Genomic DNA, 11,942 nt, shown 5'->3' with positions numbered 1-11,942 from the left:
CGCCAAAGGAAAATGGAAGGAAATGTTGCCCGAAGTCCTGTGGGCATATTAAATGACCTCAAAGTCTAGTACCGGGGCTACCCCATTCTCGTTGGTCTACGGTGAGGAAGTGCTAATACCGGTCAAAGTAGGATAACTTAGTCTCTGGTTCTGGTACATGAATGAAGAGTCAAACGACGAGGCCATTAACACGAGCCGAGAACTGCTAGACGAGAAGCGCGAGGCCGCCCTCATCCGGCTGGCCATCCAAAAATAACGGGTCGAAAGGTATTACAACCGGAGAGGCAACCTCTGACACTTCAATATCGTGCACTTGGTGTTAAGAAAAATTACATTAAACACCCGAAACTCGAATGAAGGCAAGCTGGGACCGAATCGGGAAGGTCCATATCGAATTATCGAGATCACCGAGAAAGGATCATACAAACTTGAAGCAGGGAACGGTGAGCGACTACCGAACAACTGGAATGTGACCTACTTAAAACGGTACTACTGCCAAGGTACGACCCTATTCATCCTTTTCTTTACCTATATTACGAATTGAACTAACATTTGCGGGCAATGGCTAAAGAATGATGCAGTTATTAGGCCTGAAAGAATTCGTTGCACTCTTTTTCCCTTGAACCGATTTTTTCCCAAATGGGTTTTCCGGTAAGATTTTTAACGAGACAACAGTAGATCGTGCTAACTTAGAATTGATGACTGGCTAAGAACTGGAGTCAAGGGTCACATCAACAGTATCTGAGCCCTCCCTATCTGGGGGCCATCACCCTTGGTAATGATTTTAGCAAAGAAGGAAACTTTGTGCTCGAACAGTCTAGGCTTGGTGGATAGAATTTATTGTAAGGGCCAAACGGTCAAATGAACCTTGCCCGCATAGACCACTTAAGCCATAACATGAAGCTTGTACACATTTGCCATATTGTATGTTGCGCACAGAAATGAAAGAAAGTTTCTACCTTTCAAATACATATTTTGTCTCTTAGAAACTACTACATTTTGTTCCTTACAGACATCGGGCCCAAGGGCCACCTCTATCCGGATCCAAGAGATCACCCCATTCAAGGACTGTCGTTTAAGTCAAACTCAGATGACTCAGGATGTCGAAGCCCGGGGGCACAATAAATCGAAGACCTCTAGTCTCAAATGGGCTCGGCCTCTGCCGGGATACCCTTGCCAAGGAGCTTAAAGTATCCAAGTTAGTGGCAGAAATTACCAGGGTCGATGCTGAAGAGATTGTGATAACTACTGACTACTTTCGTAAAGGATCTGTACTAGGAGCAGTGAACCGGTTGATCAACCTCGGGCTCGCATTCGGCCCACCGACTTCCGAGGATGGACCTTTCCTCGGCACCTCTAAGTTACCCAACCCGGAGAAGTCTTCCAGTGTGGTTGAGTATACACCATCGAAGAAGCATGGGGGATAGTCTGTTCCACGAGCCCCTTCATTGGATCATTTTTTTGTCGCCCGGGCTTCATCGAACATGGACTATGTGAATGAGGGCGATCTCGAAATTTCTATTTCATCGGGCAGGGCGGAACCAGCGACTCGAGAGGTCTCGACCCTCACATATGTATGAGCCTCGTGAACTTGAGGGGGATTATCCCCCGTCGTTTCCCCCTCGGCTGCCAGGTTTTCCTCGGGAACGGATGGCTCAAGAGAGACAAAAAGGTGGTCCTCCTCAAGCTCGTCCCTCAGCCGGAAAAGTAAATCCAAGTCAGGTACTCGGGAGTTGGAGCTTTCCTTTGGCTTACGAGCCAACCTTCTCCTCGATTTCTTCTTCTCCGAACTCTGGGAACCAAGGCTCATCTTCCTTTTATTTTCTCCTACTGTGGTTCTAGGCAACCCGAAAGTAGAAGGATCAGTGGGAAGGTCCTTGCATCCTGCCAAGGGCCTAAGCTTGGTTGTCTTAGGCAAGCCTGCAAAACAATAATAAGAGAAGCAATGAGGGAATAGTATTAAAAAGGAAAGTTTAGTGCTACTTACTCGGAGAAAGGACTACCGTCGACAAATTTATAATCTAAAAACTTCTAAGTAAGCACTTTGTGGAAAGCTTCCGGTCATACCAAGACCCCCCAAGTTCTAAACAAAATTATATCGGGAACAAGACTTGTTCAAACCTCCGAACAAGACCTTATTACTACGTGCCAAGGCATTTGAAATCTTTGCAATCGTATAGAAGAAGCCAAAATAAATAAACTTGAAAATTGCCAAAGGGAAAAAAGAAAAGCCTTGTATATATATAAAGATCTTTACAAAGGCCAAACGGCCTCAACAAAACATACAGAAATACAAAAACAAAGAAAAATCTACAAGGCACCTAAGCCTGATCCTCGCCGGAACCCGCCTCATCATCGGGACCATCGGAGTCTTCTATGCTAAGCTGCCACTTATTCCTCGGGAACGGACGGCTCGCATGCCACAAAAAGGTCAGCCTCCTCGGGCTCGTCCCTTACTCGAAAAAGTGAATCTGATTCAAGCAATCGGGAGCTGGAGTTTTCCTTTGGCTTACGAGCCAACCTTTTCATCGGTTTCTTCTTCTCCTAGCTCGGGGAACTCGGGGCCCTCTTCCTTTTCTTCTCTCCTGCAGTGGTTTTGGGCTGCAATGAAGCAGAAGGATCAGCGGACAGGTTCTCACCCCCTACCAAGGGCCTAAGATCGATGGTCTTAGGCAAGCCTGCAAAAAAAAAATAAGAGAAGCAATGAGGGCATGGTGTTGAAAAAGAAATTTTAGTGCTACTTACTCGGAGAAAGAAATCCTACCGTGAGAACGGGCCTCCCAGCGGCCCTTCGAGAGCTCGCACCACGAGAACTCGGCATAAGGCATCTGCGAACAAATGCTTCTGATCCACTCCTTGAGCCGAGGTATGGCATTTGGAACTCGAGCAAGGGCTGCCCCATAGCAAACACCGATGAGAAAAAGGAAGATAAAACATGAAACTGGCGTTTAAAATAGGTTATACCTACGTGATACGTTCCACTTCTTGGGGAACGAACTCCACTCAGCAGGTATCAATTCGGCGGTCCTCACTCGGATAAAGCGTCCTTGCCAACCTCAATCCCGGTCCTCATCGATAATCGAAAATGGGGCTTTGCTGGCCTGGCATACAAGCTTTATCAGTCCCCCCCAGAAGATTCGAGGACTGTATAAGCGGAGCTGATGGTTGATGGTGAACGTGCATGAATTTGGGTGATGTTCACAAAGAATCGGAGGAGGATCACGATCCTCCATAGTGATGGGTGAATTTGGCAGAGGCATATGTCGTACCTCCTGTAGAAGTCCAAGATGACCGGATCCACCGGGTCCAATGTAAAGGGATAAGTGTAAACACTTAGATATCCCTCAACATTTGTGGTAATATATCATCATCGGGTCCGGGAATCAATACATCCTTATCTGCCCAGCCATAGTCCTTTTGAACTGCAGAAAGAATGGCCTCGGTAATAGAGTAGTTGTACTGTGACACTGCCTCGCATCAGCCTTGAACCGAAGAGGGCTTTTCAACCTTGAAGTCGTCATTGACCGAACACCCCCCCCCCCGGGACGAACATTTTCAAGGGGGCTCGGCCACCGGTTCATTAGTGGCCGCACACGGAACGGACCTCTTGAGGACGACCACATCAGGGGTGGTATCCTCGACCTCAGTGGTTGGCTACGACGAAGAAGGAGCATCATTTTGGGGAATGGTCTTGGAAGTCTTTGCCATTTCTTTTATCTAGTTAAAAGGGTTTGAAACTATGAAGGAGAATGAGGAGATGATGGGTGAGAACTTGCTAATAAGAACAAGCACACTGGCTTAAGTAAGGGGTAAAAGAAAGGTTGTAACTTGAAGAACGAAGGTAAGAATATTGAGGGATAAAATAAGATTGTAATATCTTGAAGGAACGAAGGTAGAAGCCTGGTCAAAAGTAAAAAATGAACGAAATAAGGGGTATTTATAGGGGCTTGGCGCCGTTTCGCATTCAGGCACGACCTGCCGACGGATGAAACACGTTAGGACGACCTGCCGACGGATGACACATGTTAGGGGTCATTATGACGCGACTGACGGGACGTTTTGGTTTCTTTGCCATTTTGTGTCGCAGCGTGTTGAAGAAGAGATCGAAGAACCATGTCGTTTCATCGTCGTTTCCGTAAAACTTACTCTCCGATAAACGAGGGGAATATCTATATACGGGTGAAATCGGACCCGTAAGTCGGCCCGGTTCCCGATAAAATCAATCGAGGTAAGGGACTCATCGAGGCAAACACCGGGGGCACGACGCTCGCCCTTGAGTATATTGAGGCCATGACCCCGGGATCAGTCCAAATCTCAAAAGACTTCGAAGAGCATTATTGGGCAATCGAACATGATTAATGGAAGGCCGTAATATCCGTGACCAATCGGGTATCACGGTGCGAATCTCGGCACGCACCGACGGAAATCTAGTAATTAGTTAAACGGGAGATTTTTACCTTTTATGGAATTGTACCTAGAGTGGAATTCCCCTACTATATAAATGGGGGTCTGATTATTCATTGAACACATTGTAACACGCCTCGCAAAGCAATATACTATTATTTTTACTGTTATTGATAGCCCTTATTCTCGTTCATTAGTGCTAGCCATTGTGAATCCGGATCGAGGGTGGATATTTCATCAAGGTTGGAATTATCCTCCTCACGTGGTATCTTTATTTGTTTAAACTAACGCAATTTATCGTTTGTATCGAATTAATACACGTATCTTTAAAACCACTTACAAATTTAATTGTTATCCGTTTTTAGGGTAAACAAAATGTTATATTATTGCTCTTGATTCTCATAACATTTATTATATGATATTATCACTGTCCGACCAGATCCACACGATATTTATTGCTTCTTTAAAAAAATTCATCTAAGGATATTATCATTAACTAAAATTAACCCTTATTCACATAAATTTAATTATTTGAATCAAGATCTATATTTTTTTTTCAAACAATATAGCCTTAACAGTATACAGTGATGCTTAACAGTTAACACTTACGTTATTATCACTGGTACTGAGTCGGGTGCTTAAAGATGATTATTTTTTCAAAACATGTTCACTCGGTCACTTTTTAATACGGTGAAGTAAATGTCCAAAAAAGAGTACATTCAGTGATAGTATACATCTGAATTGCAAGCATTTTCCAGTAAGTATGTCAAGAGAGTTAAATTTTTCTTTGAATTTATTTTATATTTTATGTCACGCCCCGATCCGGGGTGAGACCGGCACCCATTGCATAACCTATCCTTGCGTACCATTTACGACAAAGAGATTCTGAACATGTAATGTCATACTTTGGCCATGGGCCATATTATAAGATAATATGCGATACAAAATATAAAATTGAATAGAGACTAACGCTGACTAAATGTCAACATAAAGATGGGCCGGTAAGGCCGTCATAATTACTACATCTGACAAGCCAACAAAAATTCTGCACTAACTGACAGGATATGTCTACAAGCCTCTATTGTTAGATGTATTGTGATCGGAACAGGGCCCCGACCTACCCATAACCTATCTACATATATACACAAAATGTACACAAAACATCTATACCCGGCAACTCCAAAGGACGGGGAGCTTACCGATAAAGTTGAACTCGGGCAACACCTACTGAGGAGGTCTACCCGTCTGTCTGTCTGGACCAACACGCATGAAATGCAGCGCCCCCAGAAAGGGACGTCAGTACGAAATAATGTACCGAGTATGTAAGGCAATTTACTGAAAGATAAAACTGAACTGATAATATAATAGCTGAAAGTAACTGAGGGTCAAAGATAATCTGAAGATATGCTCACCTACTGATATTGACTCTATTCTTTCAATATAGTAAGTAAAATAGTTGTCCGGCCTTATAAGACTCGGTATATGTATATAACTGCTATGCCGTAGTAGGCTCGCTCATAGGCGCTCGGCCATACTAGGATCTGTATCTCGGCCAACTGGGCTCGCTCATAGGCGCTCGGCCATAGTAGGCTCGGTATATAACTTACAATCTGATCAGAGGTTTCCCAATAGGGGCCTGCCCATCGATTATAACTCGATGGTAATGAAAATATTGTAATACTGTATATATAGATTCTCTACTCTCATGACTGGAAAAAAAAAATACTCAATTGAATATGAAGTCCCGATGAGGAGAATATTGTAACTTACAAGACTAGGAAAATATACGTAAATTCCGGGATATGAATTTTTCTTTATGCCTCGTTATCAAACTCGTGTAATTATGAGATCATGCCAAAATGAAAGAAGGGCTTAGCTTTAACATACTTGGAGTAGGGAAAAATCCGTATGATGTTCTTGGAAAAGGTTACATCGTACTCCTTTAAAATCGCAAAATTTTATGTTGCTACAGTTCTAAAAACTTTCGTTGGATTGGTCGAAGAATCACGTTGCTTAATGTGTAAAAATTCTCGATGGAATTGTTGAGACTTGTTGGAATTCTTAGCGTTCTGATTGTAAGGATTAGTTAAAGATTTTGTAAGAAATCTCTTTGAGCTAATGTCTAATTGTAGTATTTTTGCATTGAAAATGTTAGCATGAGGTGTATTGTAATTAACACCTTAAATTGTCACATACCCAACATGACTAATGAGTTATTTGGTTTGGATGGTGGCTTGCTGCCACATAGGGTGGGGGAGGGTTTTTTAATCTTATCCTATAATTAATAATTAATTAGGTATTATTCCGTTATCCGATAATTAATCAATTACCTACATAATTAAGATTTATCTCAAATTACTTACAATTCTACTTATTTTTAATATACTTTATACATCATACTATCACGGTCATATGGTACCTTATATGATACTAGTCCATAAGTATCGGGTATTATAGTTCGGACTGTATTTTATCCCAAATCGAGAACCTTCAACGAAACTCATTTTCTTTAATTCGTGTACCCTTTCCTTTATGGCACTTACTTATTGATTGTTATAAATAGCATAAATATGTTAACCTCAAGATAATCTCATCCCCGAGTTTATGTCAATTAACTGAAGACGAAACTTTAACGTACGAGAAACGCGAGATGTAACATCCTTCCCCCCTTAGAAATATTCGTCCTCGAATGTCTACTCTTAGATACTTTTGGAAAATTTTTGCCTGAGTCTCTTCCATATACTAGACTAAAACCAACCTGTACGCAGCCAGAAAATATACTATACATGCCACACGTGGCCACTGTCTATAAATAGCAATACTTGGCTTCACACAACTGTCCATTATAAATTCTGAGAGTCAAAAATGAGAGCTTACCTGATGACCTACTGGCCTGAATAGAGATGTGCTGAGGTATCCTACCTCGAGCCATATCTTCAGTTTGAAATATGTGGGGGTATTTAGACTTCATTTCTTCCTCCGCTTCCCATGTCATCTCTTCCACATTCTTGCTCCTCCATAAAACCTTCACGGAGGCTATTTCCTTATTCCGTAGCTTGCGGATTTGTCGGTCTAGGATGGAAATCGGAATTTTCTCGTATGACTAGTTCTCCATAATCTGTACATCATCCGTAGGCACCACTCGGGTAGGATCGCCAATGCACTTCCATAGCATTGATACATGAAAAACCGAATGGACAGACTCCAATTTTGAGGGTAATTCTAACCCATATGCTACTTGGCCCACTCTCCGAATAATCCTATAAGGCCCAATATATCGTGGGCTAAGTTTGCCTTTCTTGTCAAACCTCATCACACCTTTTATAGGTGATACCTTTAAGAATACCCCAGTCATTAACCCCGAACTCTAAATCTCGTCGCCGCACGTCAGAATATGACTTCTTATGACTCTGAGCTGTCAACAGTCGCTCCCGGATGAGCTTTAATTTTTCTATGGCCTGCCGAACCAGGTCTGGCCCATGTAACCCAGATTCTCCAACATCAAACCAACATGCTGCAAGCGGGCAGCCCCGATCTATATAATAGTAATAATATATATAAAGCCAACATGGCCTGTTGCGGTGTGCAGACCGATCCCAAATATATCCTCACAATCAGGCCCTCGGCCTCCCTCAATCATCAATCTCTCCCGTCTCACTCTCATAGGCTCACAATGTCACGATAATAGCCCAAAAATAATGATATGATATATCAATAAATAACAATAGAGACTGATATATGATATGTAATGAAATGAATATGACTGAATATGAATTTTCAATTTAAAACAAATAATTCACAACAATATGACCTCTGTGGGTCCAAAAATACTAGCACATAGCCTCAATATAATTTTTAATATGCTTTTCAGTTCAATTCCTTTGACACATAAAATCGAAGACTGAGACTCGTGCCCTGAAGGATGCACGGACATGGATGATCTTGTTGCTGAATTCGCTGGTTGCGCCATACCCCCAGAATCTCTATTTGGGCAATCTCGAATCATATGCCTCGGACGTCCACATGTATAACAAGCATCAGAACCGGCTCGACATTGGCCCAAGTGTCCTCTACCGCAGATGGCACACCGCGGCGGAAATGGCCATGTCTACCCCGAACCTCGTTGTCGCTGCAAACTTGACTCTGGGAGCTTTCACCTGGTCCTAACTGAGTTTAGCGGTCATACCTGTAACCATGTAGCTGAGGTGGTAGAGGTCTAGGTGGCCGTTCGAAGTACTGGGGCCTGTAACTACCCTGAGACTGCTCCTGAGACCTGGCACATATCATCCTCTTATGCTGCCCTGAGTCAGTCCTCTCCATACCCTGCTGTCGATTCCTACCCCTTTCTATATTCTGGGAAAATGCCTGAATCCGGGAGATATCCATACTATCCTGTAATGCAGTGGTGGCACATGTCTCGGTCAACTCTGGGGCCAACCCTACTATAAACCTATGAATTCTATCCCGCGTAGTAGCAACTATGGATGGTGCATATCTGGCCAATGAGTCAAAACGGAGACTATACTCTCGAAAACTCATATTGCCCTGCTTGAGGGCTAGAAACTGATCGACTTGGGCCTGTCAGATCTCTCGCGGTAAGTACTGGTCAAGGAAGGCATCTGAAAAATTCTCCCAAATAGCAGGAGGTGCATCACATGGACCTTTCCCATCTCTCGTACCAAAGGATGGCTATATCTCAGAGTCGAAAAGCTGCTAGCTCAACTGCCTCTTTCTCTGTGGCATGCATAACCCAAAAGATCCTGTGAAGCTGATCTATGAAATCTTGCGGGTCCTCCCTCTGATCTATCCCCGTGAACTCTGGGGGACTCAAAGCAATAAACTCTCGGACCCTTGAACTCCCAGATCCCTCAGAAGATCTTGCACTAGCTGATGCCCTAGCATGTTGTTGGGTAGCTACCAACTGTGCCAACAAATGCACCGCACTCCTTCAGTCCTGATCTGATGGAAGCGGAGGGGGAACTGGATGTGCGGTCTCCCTAGGAATCTCCTCAGGTGGCGGAGGAGCCAGTAATGACTGGGTAGGGGTATCTCTTTGGGCCTCAGATTGGGCCGCAACTACTAGGGGTACCCTACTAGTCCCCTCACCTACTATTGTTTCTCTCCTCTGGCTAGCCGTAGTCTTCCTAGTTACCGTCATATGTGCATGCAAACGCCAACACGTAAGTTTAACTCAAATTTCCTATAACTTAGTGCTACAACACGATTTAGATTTGAAAGAAGGGTAACCAACTCCTAGATGCCCTGTAGTCCCCTGATTATATAATATGTGTTGCACCACACATCTATAAACAAGACCCAACTAGACAAGGCTTGTAGACTCCCTAGGACAGAACTGCTTTGATATAACTTTTGTCACGCCCCGAGCCTGGGGGCGAGACCGGCACCCAGTGCCTCACCTATCCTTGTGTACCACTTGCGACTAAGAGACTCTGAACATGTAATGTCATACTTTGTCCATGCGCCACATTACAAGATAATGTGCGATGCAAAATATAAAACTGAATAGAGACTAACGCTGACTAAATGTCAACATAAAGCTGGGTCGGCAAGGCCGTCATAATTACTACAACTGACAAGCCAACAAAATATACATACAGGGCCTACAAGTCCAACATACTGCACTAACTGACAGAATATGTCTACAAGCCTCTATTGTTAGATGTATTGTGATCGGAACAGGGGTCCGACCTACCCATAACCTATCTACACATATACACAAGATGTACATAAAACTTCTAGACCCAGCAACTCCGAAGGACATGGAGCTTACCGATAAAGCTGAACTCGGGCAACACCTACTGAGGAGGACTACCCGTCTGTCTGTCTAGACCTACACGCATGAAATACAGCACCCCCAGAAAGGGACGTGAGTACGAAATAATGTACCGAGTATGTAAGGCAATATACTGAAAGATGAAACTGAACTGATAATATAATAGCTGAAAGTAACTAAGGGTCAAAGATAATCTGAAGATATGCTCACTTGCTGATACTGACTCTATTCTCTCAATATAGTAAGTAAAATAGTTGTCCGGCCTTATAAGGCTCGGTATATGTATATAACTGCTCTGCCGTAGTAGGCTCGTTCATAGGCTCTCGGCCATACTAGGCTCTGTATCTCGGCCAATTGGGCTCACTCATAGGCGCTCGGCCACAGTAGGCTTGGTATATAACTTACCATCTGATCAGAGGTTGCCCAATAGGGACCTGCCCATTGATTATAGCTCGATGGTAATGAAAATACTGTATTGGTTTTCGCTGACCGTGAAATAATGGGCGCGGCCGTGAAACAACAGATGCGGACCGCGTAAAAATGAATGCGGTCGCGGAATCAATTTGTTAATTCTCTTAAGCTCATGAACTCGGTCCGCGAAACTATGGGCGCGACCGCGTATAGTCAGCCGCTGACCGCGGAAAAATCACCGCGTCCGTGAACATATAAGCCTACCCAGTTCGCACAAAAGCATGAATGCGAACCGCATAATTTGGACCGCGGTCCGCGAAATTCAAATCATACTGGCACTGATGAATTATTTAAGACCTACGGTTTCACTTAGTGACTGTATATATAGATTCTCTGCTCTCATGACTGGAAAAAAAAATACTTAATTGAATATGAAGTCCCGATGAGGAGAATATTATAACTTACAAGACTAGGAAAATATACGTAAATTTCGGGATATGAATTTTTCTTTATGCCTCGTTATCAAACTCGTGTAATTATGAGATCATACCAAAATGAAAGAAGGGCTTAGCCTTAAAATACCTGGAGTAAGGGAAAATCCGTATGATGTTCTTAGGAAAGGTTGCAGCGTACTCCTTTAAAATCGTAAAATTTTACGTTGCTACAGTTATAAAAAATTTCGTTGGATTGGTTGAAGAATCACGTTGCTTAATGTGTAAAAAATCTCGATGGAATTGTTGAAACTTGTAGGAATTCTTAGCGTTATGATTGTAAGGATTAGTTGAAGATTTTGTAAGAAATCTCTTTGAGCTAATGTTTGATTGTAGTATTTTTGCATTGAAAATGTTAGCATGAGGTGTATTGTAATTAACACCTTAAATTGCCACCTACCCAACATGACTAATGAGTCATTTGGTTTGGGTGGTGGCTTGCTGCCACATTGGGTGGGGGTTTAATCTTATCCTATAATTAATAATTAATTAGGTATTATTCTGTTACCCGATAATTAACCAATTACCTATATAATTAATAATTATTTCAGATTACTTAAAATTCTATTTATTTTTAATATATTTTATACATCATACTATCATGGTCATATGGTACCTTGTATAGTATTAGTCCATAAGTATCGGGTATTATAGCTCGGACCGTATTTTATCCCAAATCGACAATCTTCAACGAAACTCATTTTCTTTAATTCGTGTACCCTTTCCTTTATGGCACTTACTTATTGCTTGTTATAAATAGCATAAATATGCTAAGCTCAAGATAATCTCATCCCGAATCTATGTCAATTAACTGAAAACAAAACTTTAACGTACGAGAAACG

This window comes from Nicotiana tomentosiformis, chromosome 10, assembly GCF_000390325.3.
Source record: "Nicotiana tomentosiformis chromosome 10, ASM39032v3, whole genome shotgun sequence".
Classification (NCBI taxonomy): Eukaryota; Viridiplantae; Streptophyta; class Magnoliopsida; order Solanales; family Solanaceae; genus Nicotiana; species Nicotiana tomentosiformis.
The sequence above is the reverse complement of the archived record's forward strand: the minus strand, read 5'-3'. Positions refer to the sequence as shown.